General features: G+C 40.4%; 1 protein-coding gene across 1 annotated transcript in view; it reads right to left on the bottom strand.

The window, feature by feature from the left end:
* MID1 (midline 1) overlaps positions 1–15,980 on the bottom strand; it is a 283,968-nt gene extending 267,988 nt beyond the window's left edge. Inside the window, exons 1-2 of the mRNA XM_081858699.1 lie at positions 15,919–15,980; positions 14,296–14,348 (exon numbers count right to left, since the gene is read on the bottom strand). The gene's annotated coding sequence lies outside the window, so the exon portion shown is untranslated. The remainder of the gene's footprint in view (positions 1–14,295; positions 14,349–15,918) is intronic.
* Positions 15,981–20,042: the final 4,062 nt, after the last annotated feature.

Genomic DNA, 20,042 nt, shown 5'->3' with positions numbered 1-20,042 from the left:
AGCCTATTATGCAAATCCCAAATGTGCCAAAGAATATCAAGAAAGATTGCTTCAGATAATATGCCTCTCTTTTCACATTTCAGAAAGACTAAAATTACATCGTTATTATGGCTTTCCAGTTTGAACCAAACCAGAGCAGAATTTCTAGTCAATTTCCCCCACAGTCTAACATACTGAACTTTGTTGCAGAACTGGACAAAGACCCCCTTACACAAACTATCTCATATAGAATTATTTATACAGCGGTGAGACCATCTTTCTAGGAGAAGACATTTCACACCTGTATGATGCCACTTGCTTCCTCCCCAATTATCAATTCCTTCGTTCACTTTGTCTCCACTTCCTCCTCTTTCCTCTGTCATCACCCCCAGATCTCACTTTGTGGCAGTGACTTGTTCACTCACAATAGCTGGTTAGCACCTGGCATTAAGATCCTACCACCAGCTGAGGGAGAGCAGCTTCCCTTGCCAGCAAAAAAACATTATTGCATTTCTTCTTAGCTCTTGTGGTGAGACAATATATTTAGAAAGTAAAGAAGGGCATCCATGGCTCCTCTGGGCTGGTGTTTTATTGCACATGTAGACTATTCTGCAAAATGAACTTGACACAGTAATAGTGCATTAGCCTGCCCCCCCCCCGGTTTATTAGTTGTTCTGTGCTGTTCTGCTACCACTTTATTGTTGTCCGGAGGGGCTATAGAGCAACAAAAGCAGGACAACCCCACCCCCCACTATGTTTCTGGAATGAAAAGTTATGGGATATGCAGTATGAAGCAATAGGACCGCTCTGAAACTTTTGCAGACACTAACAGTGTTGAAAGTGGGTCGCATATGACTGCTCCTTAGCATCATTAGCACAAATCATCATTCTAGTTACAGGTAGGTAGCCGTGTTGGTCTGCCATAGTCGAAATAAAATAAAATAAATTCCTTCCAGTAGCACCTTAGAGACCAACTAAATTTGTTACTGGTGTGAGATTTCGTTTGCATGCACACTTCTTCAGATACACTTCAGATAGACTTCTGTTTCAGTGTATCTGAAGAAGTGTGCATGCAAACGAAAGCTCATAACAATAACAAACTTAGTTTGTCTCTAAGGTGCTACTGGAAGGAATTTTTTTTATTATTTTGTTACAAATCATCATGAACGTGCAATGAAAAGGACACCCAGAGAGTCCCAAACTGATGTAAGGACACACATGGACTAAAGCTAAGACTTGTTAATTCCCAGGATCCAACACACAGCGGACTTTAGCCTATGAAAGTCATCCCACCATGTGTGAATTAGCCACTTAGGTGCCACGGGGGTTTAAAGATGTGTCTTTGCCCAGGTGGAGACCCACCTCCAGGCTGTAATAAGGGGGTGGGGAAAAACTTTTCCTGCACCTAGCTTTGCCCAATTTTACAGGAGGTGTACAAGGAGAGTAAGGTGAATACCAACAGCTTACATTTGGGTGGAAAAGACCAGAGTGGGCAGTTGAGCCTGATGCTGCTTTAAGATGAACATTACTTGCCTGAGGAACAAATGTGGATTAGCAAAGAAACCCAAAGTCTCCAGAGTACTCTCTCTCCCCCGAGAAAAGTGCATAAAGGCTTCCCTGACTCCCCACATGCTCCTACTTAAAGAACATCAAAACAACTTTTAGTTCCTTCAAACTAATCCCACACTCCTGTGGGCCAAACTCCCAAAACTTTTCACCACAACGCCTTCATTATATCAATAATTTCATAATAGTCCTTTTTATGAGCAGAAATAATTTTTATTGAGTGGTTTTACAAGTGTTTAAGTAGCTATACTAGAATTAAGACAGTTAAAAACCACACAACCTATGTTTCTATGAACTTTTCCTGTTAATAGACAGTACTCAGTTGTTTTACTGCCAAGTGAGGCCAGAAAGTGTTGCATAACAGAGCGTGTATGTCGATTTACACATACAGTGCTCGTCATCCATATAAAAATCAAAGTACTGTTTTTGTAAATGAAGAGGTGGTGTTGGGCTACCCATTTTAAAAGCACATTCCCCATTTGCCATTTTATCAAGCAGTAGGGATAGTTCATAAAGCCTACTTGCAGTCCTTATTTTTATAGATTTAAAAAATAGGTTATTGAGTATTATATGTTTTGTTTTTTCTATAAACCCATTCATATGATGAAAAGCAGGGAATACAGTTCTTACATAAAAAAAGTAAATAAAATGTTACCTTTCGGACCATTAATATCATGCCGTATCATGTTAGATCAGCTTTGTTCACAGTGCTCATAAAGGTATACCAAGGATTTCAGATACCCTTTGCAAGAAATGTTCTGTAAAGAAGCTCGGATGTGGTACTTGCAAAAGCTGGATCCTGCCACTGCAAACATTATACAAAATTACATGTATTTGCACTATGTATTTATCAGAGACGGCAGAGAGCCAACCTGAGGATGAAAGTCTTGCTCCCTACTACAGAAGGGACCTTGGCCCATAAGAGTTGGCTCCTATGGCTCCTAGCTACCATGTTTTTGCTCCTAAGAGCACCCATATCAGACCCATAATCTGGTGCTGATTTCTTTTTTTTGCCTCTCCCCCATGTTTCAGGGAGAAAGTCTGCTTTTTAAAAAGTCAGGCAACCGGCATGTTTATCTGCATCATTGTATATTCTTTTTAAAAACCTCAAAACCCTATTGCAGCTGGGGATGAGAAGTAGTTTCATTACTGTCACAAGGTCTAGCCAATCAGTATGATGCACCGCCATGTTATTCTGGAAATGGGAAGAATTAACTGCTCTTCAGCTTGACCCTGTGAGGAAGGTTGCATGGCTGGCTAAATATGGATGAATCAGAAGCAAGGCAGGCTTTGCAAACCATCTTTGCCTGACTGTGCAGTCTAATTATCTGGGATTTTAATGATATGTCCCAGAATGTTTGTGTGCTTTCCCCCCACCAATAAACTTTAAATTTCAAACTAATACTGTACTGTGCAAAAGCTTTTTTTTTTTTTTTATTACTCAAAACAATTCAATGAGGAAATTAATTCAAAAAAGGAAAAAAGCACTACTGTTGACAATCTTAAGCTAAACGCAGCCAGATGGAATGGGACGCATAGAATAGGCTGTTTATGGAAACAAACAAATAAAACAAGTCTTTGTCACAGCATGGCCCTCAAACTCATCTTAACTGTTTCGTAAAATTCAAATTCTCTTTTATGGTGGAGTTTGAGCATCCTTTGAATTTCTGCTCTGGTCACTGACATTTTAGAAGATGATTCCATTACTAATAGAAAATAAATTTAGACAGCACTTCCTGATTCACGCACACATACATATGTAAAAGGTAAAGTAAAGGACTCCTGGATGGTTAAGTCCAGGCAAAACTGACTATGGGGTGCGGCACTCATCTCGCTTTAGGCCAAGGGGGCCGGTGTTTATCCACGGACAGCTTTCTGGGTCATGTGGCCAGCATGACTAAACTGCTTCTGGTGCAATGGGACACCGTGACAGAAGCTAGAGCACACAGAAATGCTGTTTACCTTCCTCTGACTACTTATCTACAGTACTTGCACTGGTATGCTTTCAAACTGCTAGGTTGGCAGAAGCTAGGACAGAGCAACGGGAGCACACCCTGTCGCAGGGATTCGAACCGCCAACCTTCTGATCGGCAAGCCCAAGAGGCTCAGTGGTTTAGACCACAGCGCCACCAGTGTCCATACATATGTATGTGAGAGTGGGGGTGAGGTCCAGAGTAGGTCTTGATGTGCTTTACATGTAATATTTCCAGAATATCGAGGGAGCACTTTTAGACTGTAACCCTACACCCATTAACCTCAAAGCTCTCTTGAACTCCATATTTACCGGAGGTGCAGGAAAAGGACATGTTCAATTCACCATGTTTAATTTGCTACTTCAAAAACGAATAGGGAAGTTGCATTAAAGTGAGAAAGAAACGGTTTCTTTGACATACACATTAATGAGTACCAGCATCTCAGGAATATTAATCTAGTCACTGTTCTTACCCATATTGTGAAAATGTGGCACCACATGATGTAGCCGCTTGTCAGAACATTGGACAAATGCTATTGAAGCCAATGCACAATGGAAGCCCGATGCCATGAAATTAATATTACTGAAATCATAATGCTCCAATTTCTGATTGGAGTAATATATGAATGATCAATATTCTGGAAAGGTGACATTCCACAGAGCAGATACTGATTCATTTTGTGGTATTTTCTAATCAGTATATTGAAGAATGCTGTTGAATCCAGTTCACAATGGGAATACTGTATGCTATGAGATGATATTATTGAAGTCATGTGTTTGGACATGAGGTAAACCTCAGATCCAACACAACATATTTTTATTTGCATTCAATCTGAAGCCTTCAAGCCCCAGCTAATTTTTAAAAGCAACTTTTCTGTGGCCCAAATTATTTATTGGAAGAGGCACTGAAGCAAATCTAATATAGTTCAAAGATGCAAATACATTTGGCAAATGTAAGTGTTTTTGTTTAAGAACAGTCTAATGGGGATTCATATTGGCAACAATTTTTAATAAAATAATGCTTTCCATTCCTACATATAAGGGAAACAAATCAATCATTGTTCCTTTGATGTCAATGGAAAATTAGTGAGCTCTTTGGAAATGGAGACGTTTATATGCTGCAATCTGCCTGCAATTCTCATACTGGTCAAAATGACAAAAAAGTAGTATAAGATCTGATCTGAAGTGATGGAAAAGGCAGCCTGCCCACAGTATAGGAGGCATGTAGAACGTAGCAAAGAAGCAGGCAGCTCAGTCTTGAACTAATTTCTTCATCGGGTACTTACTGGATTTATTTATTTTTATCTATTCAGCAATGAGATCCTATTAGTTTTCTAAAATTATGATGGAAAGGAAAGGACAGATAAATTTATTCTTGCAAGAGAATTAAATGGCACATTAGGGACTTCAAAGAGAAGAAAACGGCACACAATACAAGCCGATAAATATTCCAGAGCATCAAACTATTTAATAACACGTCCCATTCGGTGGAACAGCAACTTATACCACAGCAACCCTAGAACTGTTGGTAGTATGATTTATTGAAGGAAAGTATGACTGTAGCCCTGGGCATAAAAGCCAGGCCCTTGGAAAGGATAAAAAGTTCAAAGGCAAATAAAATACTTAAAACACCCAGAGCCTCCATTTTCTAACAGAACTGAGAGGTAGATGGCTCAGGGGCTTCCTTTGCATGGTCAGCGCTGGCACAAAACTATTCTGCAGCATGAACTGATTTCTCTTAGGGCCACAAAAGCAAGGTGCAGATAGCAGGTATCAGTAGTTCCTCTGGACTGTTAAATGTGACAATTTCCCCACCTAACCAGTTCATCACTCTACTCTCCATTTTATAGATAACACACGGTCAAAATGTTGACTGCAAACCAGCTTCCTGTCAAAACTTCGCTTTAGCAAGGAAAACTACATCAAGACAAAAAATGGTCTGAAGGCCACTGATGTTCCATTTATATGGATATTCCAATCACAACCACTTACTTTTAGTTATGGGGCAGGGCTCCAACCCAGTAGATTCACCACTCCACTATCTTTTTTTCTCAGTTAAAACATTGTTTATAAAATTTCATTCTAAACTAGGGATGGGAAACCAATGTCCCTCGATGTTGCTGGACTATAACTCCCATCATCACTGACCATTGGCCATTCTGAATAGGACTAATGGAAACTATGCTTCAACATCATATCCCTGTTTCACAAGGATCATAGAATCATAGGACTTAAGAGTTGGAAGGGGCTCCCAAGGAAAATCTAGTCCAACCACCTGCGGTGCAGCAATCTCAATATGAAGTCACCCATCCAATTTGAAACCATACTGGACCCTGCTTAGCTCTGCAAATGTGCTAGTGGTTAAATTGCTGGATACTTACTCCTTCTTGAAACATGATGACTGACACTAACACTTAATGCAGTACAGTGGTACCTCGGGTTAAGTACTTAATTTGTTCCGGAGGTCCGTACTTAACCTGAAACTGTTCTTAACCTAATGCACCACTTTAGCTAATGGGGCCTCCTGCTGCTGCTGCGCTGCCAGAGCACGATTTCTGTTCTCATCCTGAAGCAAAGTTCTTAACCTGAAGCACTATTTCTGGGTTAGCGGAGTCTGTAACCTGAAGCGTATGTAACCCGAGGTACCACTGTACTGCAGATATGAGTAAGGAGAGAATTGGCCCCCCTTTTTCTAGGTGTTAAACGATTATGTTAAGGCAATCAAAATTGTACTGAACTTCCATTCCAAAGGATGGCATTGTTAAAATGTGTGCAGCCTGGGTCACCCAAGTCAACAAGTAATGCAACTTCCAAGTCAGTTGTCTTCCACTTATTTATTATTATTTTTTTGGTCATTTGTATGCCACCCAATCAATGTCCCCTGGATTGGCCCATAATTTAAAGACTAATCTTTAAATGTTTGTGATTTGTGTGTCAGAAGAAAGCTACATACTTTGGATCACTTCACAAGTGGTGAAAAAGCATCTTTTTCACTGCAGGTACACAGATCAGGAGGAACACACACACATATGTCACATCAATCTCTATATAGAAAAAAGTTGGATGTTAACACATCACTGGTATTTGCTAATTCTTCTTTCCTAAGTGGAACACCTTCATTTCTACCTGTTGAAGTTCATTTTATTCTTGTCAGCCCAGCGTTTCACTTCATGGAGATCATTTTTTAAAAACTCTGTTTTCTAAAGCGGCTGCAATCATAGTTAATACTGACTTGTTTACAGTCAAATTACTTCCTGTTACCCTTCACAAAGTGACAGGTAAATACCCTTGCACTAAATTGATTAGATAGGTTTGCTCTGTTCAACATCTGTGCTTTGGAAACACTTATCACATTACCTAATAGAGCTGATTATTGATGGACATGCTATTCAAGCATGGCATTAGCTCATATCTGTTGTAACTAATTACCTTGTACCTGGCAAAAATTCAGCTCAGACAACCGACTCCGCAACTAAAATCTACTGGGATTTTCAGGTGTTTCATGAATACTGCAATGTATTAAGGGTGATATCAACTCTATTATTATACACAGGGCCCAAGGACAATGAGGATAAATAGGGGGAGGGGGAGGGAACATAAATTGTGACAAATAGTGTCTTAATTGGAAAGTAATTTAACTGGAGGTTTGCAACCAACTGAAAAAAGTGTAAATGAGACAGAAACTATTACAAGTATATTAGTATAGCCTCATTAGAACATGCGACTTAAAGACAGGTTCTGTGCATAACTGCGATTCAAGTTTTGTAGAAACCCATAAAAACAGCAGCAACATCTTTGTGGTCCTTATGGATGAAAAGACGTGTTTGAAAGCATGTCAGCAACTGCTGATATATTCAGAACCAAGATGATGGCTGATTTCAGTGATTAAGAATAGAGCTTTGGGGCCTTGGTTTGGGGCCCTTCCCTTGGCTAGCAAACCTAGAAGAAAACAATGCAAAACACTACCCTCAACACCACAGAATTATGCCAATTAATTTATGCAAACCTCTATTTCTGCAATTATGTCACAGAATCCAGCTTCTCTCAGTGCAGAACTCGGAATGACTGGATGCACAGTTTTAATTCATGTATTTGTTTTAAGAATGGATTAGACTCGGCCTTCTCTATATGCTCACTTTATCTTTGCAATTCAGGTTTCCCCAAAAGTCAAGGATAGTCCCACGATCTTAAATCTTAACTGCAACCTTAAATAAATGCAGTTGGTATCAATGGAATTTAAACACAAGATTGTTTAGGATTAGAGATTTTTGCTGTGCCTTAACTTCACTGCAGTGCTTAGGAAAGGCAAGTTCACAGAGCCAAACAAGGGATTGTTTGAGGATCTGTGCAGAGCCAGGCAGGTGGTGAAACAGCCACGCAATTGCTTCCTCACATCCCTTAGACTTGGATCCCAAAGGGGCTTGCGAACAAATGCACGTACCCTGCTATTCACAGAGTTCTTGATGAATGAAGAATGCGTCCCTAAACAGAGCTCCCTTGAATGAATTAAAATACTGCACTTTGGTAACCAGGAGCAATAGGTTTCGAAACAGAAATCAGTGGGAACCAGTACATGCATAACAGCAACTTTCCTCCTTTGAAAAGCGATTATTTCTAATTGCCAAATGTATCCCTTTTAACGAAGTTTTGCAAGGCAGTTGTAATTTTTTATTTTTTAAAGTCAAGCATGTGTTCAGAAATGTGCACACTCTTGGATCCACTTCACAACTCCTTTGCACAATTTATAGTGCCACAGCTTAATCATTTTTGGCAGCTTTAGAAAGTCTAACTTATTTGGAGATAGCTTAGGAATTAATGCATCATTTCAAAAGCTACTATTTTAAAAAAAAATCTCCATCCTTCACATTTAATGTATTGGATAAGCTGCCTGTTCTTTTCTCCTCTTCCCAAAGTTCTGAGTTGGGTGCATTCCACGGCATTTATTCACCACCAAAATAGTCTGAAGAATGTATGCTACATACCATGAGCCTGGGGGGGTATGGGCCACATACTTCAGCTTAATTTTTAAATATTTGCAGAGGGAACACTGCACAATGCTGAAAAATCTGAACAGGCATGGCCCATACTATATATTCATCAAATGGAAGAAGCATGGCTTTTTTGAGCGGAAACAAGGACAGGCAGGTCTGAGAACAGAAAATAAAAATACTGACTTTGATAAATTCCTGAGATAACGAAAACCTAGCTTTGCTCATTATGAAGCTGCATATTGTTAGGTTGGATGTTCTAAAAGATTTTTTCAAAAGAGTTGATGGTTTATATGGGCTGTGGGATGTTTTCTGAATCGATCTTTATAAAGTTTGGCAGGAAAACTGAAGGATGGAAAGGAGAAGAGGAATGACAACATATAGTGAATTGGTGCCTCCAAGGGACTCAATGGCTTAAATTGTAATCCTTATCAGAAACAGAAAAAAGGCCACACAATAGTGATTCAGTGTCTCTAAGGCAAGCAGTTGTTTAAACCGTAATCCTCTGTTCTGGCATCTAAGTATCCAGCGAGATATAGACAGGAGAGATTACAAAATCAGAATTAACACCAAGGCTGTGAGATATGTAGTATTTCTGCCAGTTGTGTGTTATTTGTTAGCATAATAATCTCAGTTTTAGAAAGGCCAACTAAGTGAGATAATGTGGTGGTACTCCAGGAATGTGTTGGGGTGACAGGGACAGAAATTTCAAACTGGATGGCAGCTCCCAGGCAATCATCTGTAGCATCACATTTTGGTGACATGCATGCTATAGCCCACAAGCAGGTGTGTTTGAAGCCTCATGGCAATGTGACTCATGGCAATGTGGTCACTACTACTAAACACAATTCTGTATAATCAGAGCTCTGCATTACAGCTTTGACAACTGTGGGATCAGCCAAATCACATGGGTTGTTCCTAAGCCTGTGCTAGACTCATTCCAGGATGTTGATACCAGAACTAAATCACCCAACCTTGAACATCCATGTGCTTGGGATGACAGGATGGATGCCTGGAGGCAGCAGTGGGCTGGGTGACATCCAATAAAATGAAGTTGAAGCACTACAAAATGGAGGGACTACTAATGGGTGGTTTCTGGATTTAGGAATTGGGTACGTGGCCTGTTCCTGATGGAGCCACACACTGCCTGAATAAAGAAGTAGTCAGAGATACTCCTGGAGCCAATGCAGTCCCTTGAAGCCAGGTGGCGTCAGTGGTGAGGAGCCTAGATTGCAAGGTCTTTATGTAGAATTTACCCATTTAAGAACAGATTACGGTAGCTTGCTAGAACTACAGTCACCTTCCTCACTGTAAGTATATTATTGAAAAAGAATCAATGGCTAAAGGTGTGTTTCAACTTCCCCCTTCTCCAGAGATATTTTTCTAGAAAAAGAGGTGCCGGAACTCACCATGAATGCCTCCCTTGTTCTCTTATAATGGCAATGGTGCCCACCTGAGAGGTGCTGGAACTGAGTTCCGGTGAGTTCCAGCTGGAAAAAACCCTTCCCTTCCCCCATGATGTCCTATTGTCAACTGCTGGGTGGTAAATTTGGGCCACCAGCCCATTTCATTTTAACAAGGTCTACAGAACAAAACAAGTGTACGCCATTCAGTTCTAAGTATAGGGTGGTATTCAACTAAGTTTTACTCAGAGTTCACTTGCTGAAATTAATGAACATGACCAAAATAGGTCCACCAATTTCAGTGGGTCTACTCCAAGGAAAACACAGCTGACTGCCACCCATGGGGCTGACATTACCGTATGCGATACTCAGAAAGACCCTGCTTTCTATCTACATAAATTGCAAAGTTTAGATCACCATGCAAACATGTGCTGATACAAAGTGACTGATCTGTGAGCAATATAATGCCTACTTTACATATAACAGATGTCTGTGGTGACATGGGGCACATTAGTTGCATGTTTATATTAAAGAGGAGGCGCGTGCTCGCTATTTTACATAGGGGAGTTGTGGGAAAGATCTCAAGTGCACAATGGTGAGGTAAAAAATGATAAATATTTGCAAATGTTTATTCAGGTGCCATGAAAAGTACACGGCTGAAAAAAGAGAAGGGAACAGCAGATACAAATGTGCCTGGGATAAGTTTCAGTGATGCCTCTCATTTGGATGACAGCAGAACTGAGCCACAGACACACTAGAATGGAAATATTTAAAGAGCAATGCAGAATTTCTCATATACAGTTTCCTTTCAGTGCTAAACAAAGTTGAAGATCATGGTCCATTGTCATGACGACAGGCACAATTCTCCAGGATAGATGAGGAGAGGGAAGGAAAGATGCCAGCATCAACAATATTCCCTCTGAGGAATGGTTCGCTTCTTGCACGTATTTTGGCAAGAAATGTGAAATCTTGTGTATGTGTGCGGTTTTCTTTTTAAAGGAACCCACACTGCTGTGTTTATCCCTCAAAAATTGGGAAATCTGACCTCATAGAAAAGGAGTTCATGAGCACAAGTTGAAGACATGGGACAAGGGGAAGCAGAGCCCTGGAATAAATGTCAAATATAAATCGAATAGCAGTATTTGCTCACAAACATTTCAAAGGACAGGGAGAGCAAAATCTCAATTATTTATTATTTAAATGCCACCCATCTGATTGGGTTGCCCCAGCCACACTGGGTGGCTTCCATCAAATTAAACACATTAAGCACAGCAAAACATGAAACATTAAAAACTTCCCTATATGGGGCTGACTTCAGATGCCTTCAATTTCATTATAAATATCCTTATTTCAATTGTTGTTTTACCTGAAAGTTGAAGGCTATGAAATCTACGGCTGGCCCACTTTATCACATATATGGAATCCTTTTATTGACACAATAGCCATGTTCCCCTTAAGTACAAAACAGTGCTCACTTGCACATGCTGCTATTTTGCTTTCTCAATCTTAGGTTTGCTCACACTTCCCCATTAGGCATTCCAATGATTTAGCCTTAGGGCCTAATTGGATGTGAGCATTCTTAAAAAAAAACATATATGCAGTGATTCGTATACAAAGCAGGGATGTGTTGGAGGCTTAACTTTTAACAATAAAAGGAGTGTGTTGTGCTCCTCACCTTTGGAAAGCCCTACCGCAGGAAGGCTGGCCAGAGGCTCTTGATACTCACATTGAGGCACTAGGGAAAATACTTCTATCCTTGAGGGGTTTTGAGAATAGCTAATTTTAGCATTTTTAATTATAAGCTGTTCTGAGATTCTTTTATTGGACTATTGCCATTTTAGCTTGCCATATTACTTTGCATTTCTTATTTTATTGTATTTAATTTTCTTTATGAATTTCTGTCAATGGGATATAAATTGTGTAAATAAATAAAAAATATAGGTAGGGTATTTTTTAAAAAAGTTGATGCATCCAGCAGAATATTAATACTTCCACATCTGGTATCTTAATCCTAGTAAAAGGTAAAGGTACCCCTGCCCATATGGGCCAGTCTTGACAGACTCTAGGGTTGTGTGCTCATCTCACTCTAGAGGCCGGGAGCCAGCACTGTCCGCAGACACTTCCGGTCACGTGGCGAGCCAGCGCAGCACACGGAATGCCGTTTACCTTCACGCTAGTAGGCAGTCCCTATTTATCTACTTGCACCCGGGGGTGCTTTCGAACTGCTAGGTTGGCAGGCGCTGGGACCAAGCGACGGGAGCGCACCCTGCCGCGGGGATTCGAACCGCTGACCTTTCGATCGGCAAGTCCTAGGCGCTGAGGCTTTTACCCACAGCGCCACCCGCGTCCCCATCTTAATCCTAGAGTTCACCAATTTATATGAGCAACTCATGTGTCTATAAAAAAAATAAATAAATTCTAACAGTACAAAACTAGAAGCAATTCTGTTACAACTCTTGTACAAATTAAGAGTGGATAAAAGGGACACATTCCAGAATCTGGATCTAAACAATAGACAAACAGGGCCAAGACCTCCACACCAATTGGTGGGAAAGTAAATAGTTAATATTCAGGAACTACTTTGACTTGAGATCCAGCTTTATTATTTCTAAAGATGGTTTTTTATCCACACTGCCTTGCAAGCAGAGTGTTTTGGAGTTGTGACACTTACTTATTCCCAAGCTATAATCAAGCTATTTCTTTACAGCATGTATAAATAATTACATGGGGAGAAGTTGCTATTGGTTACAAAGCTAAATCCTTGCTTACACATTCTTCAGGAATAGGATGTCAGCATGCAGACATCCAGGTTTCTACAGCTACTTCACCGCACACAGCTACTCCCTGCCCCACAAGCCAAATAATTATTTATAAAGAGAAAGGTGGTTTTTACACTATAAAAGCAGAGTTTAAACTGGATTCTTATTTCACAGAGGCATATTACCAAACATGATCTGTCGTGATACGCAACACCTTTGACAAGTATTGGCAAGTGCCCCGACAGCATTCTTTTTCCAGCTTCATCACATTATAAAGAATGAATGGCTGTATAGTGTTAGGAGGGCTGACACCATAAGCCTGACAGCCTCTGCATATCGTCACTTGGTGATAACTTTGTCAAGCAGACGTCACTCGCAGCTGCGGCGAAGGGTGTTCAAATCAGAGCAACAACTTAAAAACAACAACCAAGAAACAGCAGCATTCCCAAGGATGTGAAATAGCTATCACTCAGCTATTGCTGAGTTTTAAAAAATGAAGCAGATATCACCGAGGTCAATAAAGCTATTAACAGTGTCAAGACATTAACGTCTCTCAGAACACTAGAACTGGGGTTATCCAACAAAACTGAGTATCAGTGGAAGTATCCGTCCCTGCCCCAGACAAAACACATAATTAACAAATGAAAGTCAACACACAATGGTGGCCACTCGATTAGAAAGCTATGAAGAGCATTAGGAAATTCATGATGGATGGGCCTTTCAGAGACTATAAGCCACAACAGCTACAGACAACCTTTACATACATAGCAGCAACATACTCTGAATACTAGATGCAGAGAATGAAATGCTCTCACTTCCCAGCAAGCAAGTCTGACTGGCCACTATTAAGAGAGAGATGCTGTAGTATTATTTATGTATTTGATTTATCTGTCACAGCTGTCTCAAGGAAATTAACAGCAATAAAATCCATGAAAATACAGCGTTTAAAATCAATGACAAACTAAAAGTGAATGGCCACTAATTAATAAATAAAAGTACCCTCTCCACACACAACGAAAATATCATCCGGAATAGTTGCAGAAAAGTTTTCATCTGTTAGCGTTGGCACTAAGCAAGCTTCCCTGTGAAGACCATTCCACATATTTTGGAATATGTTGCTACCCTTTGGAATTCTCCTAGAGGAGATGGCTTTTGATGATAACTTGAGGGCCTGGGTAGGCATGTATGAGGTAAAGCTGGTCCATGAGGTATTATGAAAGGCTTTGTTGGTTAAGACCAACACTTTTAAATAAGTTTGGATTTTTGCTATATGAATAGATTATGTTCTGCATACCTCTTAACAAATGAACAAAGGTATCATTCAAACAAATTTAGACTTCACTCAACAGGAAATATTCCAAATTATAATCAAAGATTTACAACTCATCCTGATAATTCCTCTCAGAGGCCCTGAGTGATATAGGCTGGCCTTTGCTTACAGGCAGACTTCCAACCTAACACAGCTACTCACCGGCAACAGGACACACAGAACAGTGACAGTGACAGGGATTACAACCACAGAAAAGTGTCCTATACAGAGAGGCAGATTATTGGCCCATTTAGCTAAGTATTGTCTACACTGACTGGTAGTTGCTCTCCAAGGTTTCAGATAAAAGTCCTCTTCTTACCTGAAGGTGTCAGGAACAGAACTTGGGGGTTCTAGGCATGCAGATCATCTACTCTAAATGAAAATAAAAGGGAGCATAAGTTCGCAGTAAGCCTTTAATATAAAAGCTAAGAACATTCCTTACATAAAGGATATGAAATAAATAGTACATGTTAAATGAAAATATGCTTTCTAAAATCCTTATAAGTACAGCTTATATGAATTTTGTTTCAATATGTATTCATCCAGAAGACATGGAGGGCAATAGGAAGAAACTATAGGATGCTCCTTTACAGATGACACATTTATGAAAATGAAACATCCCTCTGGAGCCAAATCAATGTTTGTTTGTTTTTAAAAACCCTATAGACCAAACCAAACTATATAGTTCTCTGGCTGAGGTAATTTGAAGAGAACAGTTCCGCAGTTTAAGAACTTTCTTTTGCCTCCAGGCATGAATAGCATTTGAGTGGCAAGGTGACTGACAGACAAGGCGGCTAAAGGATTGTTCTTCGTGGAGAAAAGCATTCTGGAGACATTGGATCACAACGTGTTATTGTCACACCAAATTCTGTTTACTATTTCTCTTCCAATTTCCATAATCAATTTGCCTGCATGACTAAATTGAGGATTCACTCAGTTATCTTGATTCACAGCATCAAGCCTGCTTTGGAAGTAAACAAGGGAATCATATGCTTCCATGTGATTTTCAAAGAGCAATTTGGTTTCTGTGCCTGCCAGTAACATAAGGATGCCAAGCCAATAAAACCTACCCACAAGGCAGAACACACAAATCAAAATTAGAAGTTTGTGTTACTGCAGATACTCTCCCTACATAGCACCAGTGATTTCAGAAAAATTATGAGGAAAACACAGACCCCCCTCCCCTCCTTAGGTTTCAGACTATGCAATATTCCTCAACCAAATCTTATAGGCAACAAATTTAAGAACGTAACAATAGCCCTGTTGGACCAAACTAATGGCGCATCTAATCCAGAATCCTGTTCCCACAGTGGCCAGCCCTTGGGAAGCCTGCAAGCAGGGGCTGATTGCAATTCTCCCCTCCTGAAGTTTCCAGTAACTGCTATTCAGGAGCATATGGCCTGTGACTATGGAGACAGAGTAAAGCCATCATGGCTGATAGCCACTGATATTCTTATACTTCCAGTCTCTTTGTTCAGGTGCCACAAAACTGTTTTGCTGCAACAGACTAACATCACTACTCCGAGTGGCAGAAAAATACATATTCTTAAAAGCACACACTGTCTGCAAATCACTTTCATTTTGAATATAACATCAGGCCTTTAAAAACCTTGCTGCTATTCTAGGTTCCATCTCACTGAAGTCTCTTTGCTCACGCTTACAGACACTGGGAATAGTTTCAGATTACTGGCTCAAGTTTTATCAAATTTAGCAAAACGTTTAGTGGATTATACCTGGGTGAAAGCCAATGGGGTACATCCACCAGCAGGATAAATTTCCTCCCCGTCTCCGTGTCCCAAAAATCAGCTTTAGTACAGTTTGGGGACGATCTGAGGGATGCACAAACGACTATAAAAGGGGAAGGGATGCTGATATTCCCCACTGTTCTTATTTTATGCCCACTCCTACATGATTTCAGTCATTAAAGTTAAATAAAATTTACCTCCTGGTAAACATGCTTTGGAGCTGTAAATAAAGAGGCCATCCAACTAAAAATAGCTATCACCACAGTCCTAAGTCATCTGCTAAGAAAAATGAGACTTACCTTCCCTGTAGCCTGAGAGCACAGCTGAAGTTAATTTTCCTGATGTGCCTGTTACACTCACCCACCTTCCCTTAAAAAGCATGGCTTGCAGTAGCTATTTTTGCAGCCTATGGGGTATTACCAAATGCAGTTTGGGTTCACTGTGATTATGCATTGATTTAATTAAGTTAATTAAATTTATCTGCCGAGTTTTGTGAATAAAATAGGCAGAAGGTAGAACACCGAAAAAACAAATTGTTGTTGAACACATGTTTCATGGTAATCTGGCATTCTGCTATGGCTAGACATAAAAAAGGGAAAGTGGGAGTACCTCAGGTTAAGAACTTTACCTCAGGATGAGAACAGAAATCGCGTGGCGGCAGCGGGAGGCCCCATTAGCTAAAGTGGTACCTCAGGTTAAGAACTGTTTCAGGTTAAGAACGGACCTCCAGAACAAATTAAGTTTGTAACCAGAGGAAGGCACCAGTGGGTTCTGACTGTCAGTTGCCACGTGACTGTTGTAACAAGATGTGGGAGGAAGGAAGACACAAAGGCCACTCCATCCCATAAGACCAGTGGGAGTTCAGCCTGGCCATAATAAACACAGTGGTACCTCTGGTTAAGAACTTAATTCGTTCTGGAGGTCTGTTCTTAACCTGAAACTGTTCTTAACCTGAGGTAACACTTTAGCTAACGGGGCCTCCTGCTGCCGCCATGCCGCCAATGTTCTCATCCTGAGGTAAGGTTCTTAACCTGAGGTACTACTTCTGGGTTAGTGGAGTTTGTAACCTGAGGTGTTTGTAACCCGAGGTACCACTGCACACAAATGTCTGTTTACAATGCACCTCTTGTCCTGGTATTTTCAGAACAATCCTATCACATCTGCCTGTCCCCTCCATCTCTCTTATGTCCCTTGAATGGTTAAGCCTGGGGACAGGTCCGTGCCTTATTAAAAGAAGACACTCTACCCCTTTACAAAGATGCCTTCAAACATGGCAGCCCATCATGTGGGAATCCCTTGCAGATGACCACAGTGCCTGGAGACAGACAGTCGTCGTGTGACCGGAGAAGGAATGACCACTGGGAGGAGAAACGCCATGGTGCATCTGCAACAGCACAACCAGACGCCTTCATCTGCCCCAGCTGCAACAAAACATGTCTCTCCTGTATTGGTCTCTACAGCCACAGCTGGCACTGCAACCTTCCTACAGTTTGACTTCACACCCAAAGGCACACTGCTCCATTGTCTCCCGAAACAGATGGATGCCAACAACTCCTTCTACAACTAAACAGAATTGCCACTGTTCATTTTCTGAACCAGTTTTTCTAGTTGCCTTATAGTCCCTAAATGCCCACTGTTAGCAGCTTGAATAGCTTCCCTCTCTTCAGCCGCGTAACACAGAACTCATATTCAAAATTATTAATGCAAGTCTGAAAACTCTAATTGAATTAAGAGGTAATCAATCTAGGTTATTTAATCAGTAGCCAATTTTGAATATATGCCCACGGCTTTTCTATGAGGCCATATAGATTTGCCCAGTCTGTTAGTTTTCTAAAGATGTGATCATTCTTGTCTACACATTTATTTATCTGTGGCTTGGAACACAGAAACACATCTAGCGTATTGTGAGGTAAGACAGCCTCCTAGTGGCCATATTTGAATCTCTCTGGCAACAGTGCAAGTGCACATACTTCAAACAGAATGCTTTAGTTCCAACAACACTTCCTTCCAAAAATGTTATTTCCGATTGTAGCCAACCACAAGGTATTCAGTAGATGAGATCCTTGGCTACATGACAAATATTCTGTGGACTCAACAGTTTCTCACAGTATTTCAGAGCAGAGCTGAGAGAGTACTCATTTCCAGTTGATTTTAAAATAAATATATGACAAACACTGTGAAACTCCTAGAATTTCATGCGCTGGCAAAACAAAAACAAAAAACAACAACAAAACTTAGACGTGACATTGCCATCATAATAACAAGTCCCTGGAAGGAGAATAACAGAAAAGAGCATTAAATGTGCAAATGGCACGAATTTATTTTAAGTTCTGGTGAAGTTGCAAATGTAACCTCTGGTCTAACACAAGGCTATTCAAGGCCACACATCTTGACTGATCTGTGTGCAACTTTCCACAGTCCTTTCTATCCATGCATAATGAGGGCTAAATCAATACAGCCAACAAGCTTCAAACTACATTATTGGTCACCCATATACAAACAGCAAGCAGATCCACCATTCATTGTGAGAGGTTTATATTCTTCTCTTGAGACCTAAGCACAGCTGAGACTCGTTGAGGAAATAAAAAGACAAAGCTGAAGACAATGTGTTTACTCCTGTTAAGGCAATTTCATGGATTAGTTTTGATTTTTCATATCACACACATACAAAATACATACTTTAAAAGTGCATTTATTGTACCCAGCGAGCAGTTTATAATAAAAGTTGTCCTCAAATAATGGAACATTTCACAGTATTTTATCTTCAGCAAGCTTGTTGACTACTTGAGCTAGACAAACACTAACAACTGAATTTTCTGTTACCCAAAGTATTCCTTGGCGACCACTCGTAGCCGAGTAAGATTGTCTTCCATAAACACGGTTTTAACAATGAGTCCGTAAGTGACTGTGGAGGCCTATTCTGGATCCACACATCCTTCCATAGTGGGGACATTGGTTTCCAGGCAGGAGTTGATCACGGTGTGGATTTGCCAAGCGTGCCTTCCTCTTATCACGTTTCTCCCTTGCGTCCTGAGTTCGAGTGTCTTCAAAGCCCGTGACACCTTTGGTAAAGGTTGTTCTCCAACCAGAGCACCCACAGACCAGTGATTCCCAGTTGTCAGTGTTTATACTACATTTTTTTAGATTTACCTTGAGACAGTCTTTAAACCTCTTTTGTTGACCACCAGCATTACGCTTTCCATTTTTAAGTTCGGAATAGAGTAGTTGCTTTGGAAGACAATCATCGGGCACAGTAGTACTAAAGGTGCGTTTACCTGGTACATTCAAAGTACACACAATCATGACTATTTTGAATCTAATTCATACACCCTAAACTGATGATGGCTCTTGATTCAGCCAGATCTCTATCCTGGAAAAATGTTTTTATTGGGGGGGGGTGGATTAAAAATAGTAACTTAATCAAGTAATACCACATACCTGTGCTCGGAATGAACCAGTTCAGTCAACAACATTCACCACAAAAATCTCTGAACCTCACCCCATCCACACTACACATTTAAAAGCAGCACTATGCCACTTTAAATAGCCATGGATTCACCCAAAGATTCATGGGAATTGAGGTTTGTTTAAGGATGTTGAGAGCTGTTCCAAGACGCCTATATTTCCCTCACAGAGCTACAATTCCCAGAGTTCCCTGGGAAGAGGGATTGATTGCTAAACCATTCTGAAAACTGTTAAATTGGTATAATACACCTTTAAATGCAGAGTGCAGCTAGGGCCCTACACCTGAAAGTAGTTTCCATAATTGCTGGGTGAACCGAATGTGTACTAAGGTTGCTTTTACTTTAGGCAAAACTTTGGACTGTTTCTAGTCTATCTTCAAGCTCATTCTTTGACATTACCTTTTTTTTCCTTACTCTTTAGATTCTTTGGGCCTTTAAGGTTAAATATAATAATTGTTGGGGAAAACAAATTAAACTAGTCAGATTTCTCTCTGTGTTATATGTACTGATGTTTATTGGTCATTTTCTACTTCAGCACAGCAACTTCTAACATTCTGAATGATTTCTTTTCTTATTTTTGCCAAGCGATGATTTGGATCAACTTGAACTGAACTGTGAACTGAACATGAACTAAGCTAGTTGAATTTCTAAAGAAAAGGATGTGAACTGGAATCAAGTTTCTTTTTGGACAGTTTGAACCAGAATAGTTCTTAAAAAAATGAAGCTTCCAACCTCTGCATGATACACATTGCTCTTGACATGAACTCAAGCATATGTGAACAGACTGCCAGGGGATATACAGCGGAAGTTCTCAGAGGAGAGGTCCCTGTTCTGGATTACTCAGGTCCATGCAGTTC

The sequence above is a fragment of the Podarcis erhardii genome (assembly GCF_964252035.2).
Source record: "Podarcis erhardii genome assembly, chromosome: 4".
In the NCBI taxonomy this organism is placed as follows: Eukaryota; Metazoa; Chordata; class Lepidosauria; order Squamata; family Lacertidae; genus Podarcis; species Podarcis erhardii.
This window is presented reverse-complemented; position numbering and strand designations above follow the sequence as displayed.